A 3,478-nucleotide genomic window follows, 5' to 3' on the forward strand; every position below is an offset into this window, starting at 1 on the left:
CTCTAGAGTCAATAATTTTATATGAGGAACCACTGAACTCAATCACCTGCTGCCGTTACTCTTCAGTTTTCTGTTGAGGTCTATCCCGTAGAGGTACTCAAATTGGATCAGTGATCGATTTCTAGGTTTTGTCGTAAACCTAATTGGTTACTTCCAATTACGTAAATCAATAGTTCAAACCGCACTCAAAGGTAGGGCATTTCCCATTGATATAGGAACTTCTGTACCAGAAACAATGGTATCTCCAATTATAGCCCCTCTGGGATGTAAAATATATCTCTTCTCACCATCCCCATAGTGTATGAGACAAATGTATGCATTTCGATTAGGGTCGTATTCTATGGTTACGATTCTACCAGATATGTCTTTTGCATTCCGTCGAAAATCGATTTTACGGTATAGACGCTTATGACCTCCCCCTCTATGCCTTGCGGTAATGATTCCTCTGGCATTACGACCTTTACCACAACGATGCTGTCCATAGATCAAATTTGTTCGTGGATTGGATTTCGCTTGACTGTCTACGGCTCCTTTGCGTGTGCTAGGGGTAGAAGTTTTGTATAAATGTATGGCCATGTTATTAAGTATTTATTTTTTTTATTTAAGTTCTTTTCTCTATAAGAGGTGGAATAGAATAACCCGGTTGAAGCGTAATGATCATACGTCTGTAATGCATTGTATGTCGCATAATAGGTCCCATTCTTCTACCCTTTCCCGGGAGTCGATGGCTATTCATAGCTACTACCTTGACACCAAAGAAGAGTTCGATCCAATGCTTTATTTCTGTCCTAGTTGATCCTGATTCGACATTAGAAGTATATTGATTGTTCCCCAATAACCGAATACTTTTTTCTGTAAATACTGCATATTTGATTCCATCCATAAATCCATTTTCTTCCCTATGAGTTCCAGTATCTATAAGAATTAGAATTCTTACCGTTTCTACCGTTTCTATCTTATTCTTATAGTATGAATATACCAATTAGTTATCTATGGATGATGAGATTCCGTTGATACGGAGCCAATTCTATTATTGAACGTTCCAATTCGCGTGCATCCAGCAGGAATTGAACCTACGAATTTGCCAATTATGAGTTGGGCGCTTTAACCATTCAGCCATGGATGCTTCGCGGAGACTCGTCATCAACGGGGGCTGTCTTTGTGTAAGTGGATTTCAATTGAAATATAATCTTTCGTTTAGGAGAAATCAATGAAACGGCATCAATTCAAATCCTGTATTTTGGAATTGAGAGAGATATTGAGAGAGATCAAGAATTCTCGCTATTTCTTAGATTCATGGACCAAATTCGATTCAGTGGTGTCTTTCACTCACATTTTTTTCCACCAAGAACGTTTTGTGAAACTCCTTGGCCCCCAAACTTGGAGTGTCCTGCTTTCACGTGATTCACAGGGTTCAACAAGCAATCGATATTTCACTTTCACGATCAAAGGTGTAGTACTGCTTGTAGTAGCGGTCCTTATATATCGTATTAACAATCGAAATATGGTCGAAAGAAAAAATCTCTATTTGATGGGGCTTCTTCCTATACCTATGAATTCCATTGGACCCAGAAATGATACATTGGAAGAATCTTTTTGGTCTCCCAATATCAATAGGTTGATTGTTTCGCTCCTGTATCTTCCAAAAGGGAAAAAGATCTCTGAGAGTTGTTTCATGGATCCGAAAGAGAGTACTTGGGTCCTCCCAATAACTAAAAAGTGTATCATGCCTGAATCTAACTGGGGTTCGCGGTGGTGGAGGAACTGGATCGGAAAAAAGAGGGATTCTAGTTGTAAGATATCTAATGAAACAGTAGCTGGAATTGAGATCTCATTCAAAGAGAAAGATATCAAATATCTGGAGTTTCTTTTTGTATCCTATATGGATGATCCGATCCGCAAGGACCATGGTTGGGAATTGTTTGATCGTGTTTCTCCGAGGAAGAAGCGAAACATAATCAATTTGAATTCGGGACAGCTATTCGAAATCTTAGCGAAACACTTGATTTGTTATCTCATGTCTGCTTTTCGTGAAAAAAGACCAATTGAAGTGGAGGGTTTCCTCAAACAACAAGGAGCTGAGGCAACTATTCCATCAAATGATATTGAGCATGTTTCCCATCTCTTCTCGAGAAACAAGTGGGATATTTCTTTGCAAAATTGTGCTCAATTTCATATGTGGCAATTCCACCAAGATCTCTTCGTTAGTTGGGGAAGAATCAGCACGAATCGGATTTTTTGAGGAACGTATCGAGAGAGAATTTGATTTGGTTAGACAATATGTGGTTGGTAAACAAGGATCGGTTTTTAGCAAGGTACGGAATGTATCGTCAAATATTCAATATGATTCCACAAGATCTATTTTCGTTCAAGTAACGGATTCTAGCCAATTGAAAGGATCTTCTGATCAATCCAGAGATCATTTCGATTCCATTAGGAATGAGGATTCGGAATATCACACATTGATCAATCAAACAGAGATTCAGCAACTAAAAGAAAGATTGATTCTTTGGGATCCTTCCTCTCTTCAAACGGAACGAACAGAGATAGAATCAGATCGATTCCCGAAATACCCTTCTGGATATTCCTCAATGTCCCGGCTATTCACGGAACGTGAAAAGCAGATGAATAATCATCTGTTTCCGGAAAAAATCGAAGAATTTCTTGGGAATCCTACAAGATCAATTCGTTCTTTTTTCTCCGACAGATGGTCAGAACTTCATCTGGTTTCGAATGCTACTGAGAGGTTCACTAGAGATCAGAAATTGTTGAAGAAACAACAAGATGTTTTTTCTTTTGTCCCTTCCAGGCGATCGGAAAAGAAAGAAATGGTTGATATATTCAAGATAATTACGTATTTACAAAATACCGTCTCAATTCATCCTATTTCATCAGATCGGGGATGTGATATGGTTCCGAAGGATGAACCGGATATGGACAGTTCTAATAAGATCTCATTCTTGAACAAAAACCCATTTTGTGATTTATTCCATCTATTCCATGACCGGAACAAAGGGAGATACACGTTGCACCACGATTTTGAATCAGAAGAGAGATTTCAAGAAATGGCAGATCTATTCACTCTATCAATAACCGAGCCTGATCCGGTGTATCATAAGGGATTTGCCTTTTCTATTGATTCCTACGGGTTGGATCAAAAAAAATTCTTGAATGAGGTATTCAACTCCAGGGATGAATCGAAAAAGAACTCTTTATTGGTTCTACCTCATATTTTTGATGAAGAGAATGAATCTTTTTATCGAAGGATCAGAAAAAAATGGGTCCGGATCTCCTGCAGGAATGGTTTGGAAGATCCAAAACCCAAAATAGTGGTATTTGCTAGCAACAACATAATGGAGGCAGTCAATCAATATAGATTGATCCGAAATCTGATTCAAATCCAATATAGCACCTATGGGTACATAAGAAATCTATCGAATAGATTCTTTTTAATGAATAGATCCGATCGCAACTTCGA

The 3,478-nt window shown here is 38.4% G+C and overlaps 1 non-coding gene across 1 annotated transcript; it reads right to left on the reverse strand.

The window, feature by feature from the left end:
- Positions 1 to 1,052: 1,052 nt before the first annotated feature.
- TRNAM-CAU (transfer RNA methionine (anticodon CAU)) lies at positions 1,053 to 1,126 on the reverse strand. Its single transcript has one exon. It is a non-coding gene; the product is annotated as a tRNA-Met (tRNA).
- Between the last annotated feature and the right edge of the window lie 2,352 nt (positions 1,127 to 3,478).

This window comes from Nymphaea colorata, unplaced genomic scaffold (genome assembly GCF_008831285.2).
Source record: "Nymphaea colorata isolate Beijing-Zhang1983 unplaced genomic scaffold, ASM883128v2 scaffold0466, whole genome shotgun sequence".
NCBI lineage: Eukaryota > Viridiplantae > Streptophyta > Magnoliopsida > Nymphaeales > Nymphaeaceae > Nymphaea > Nymphaea colorata.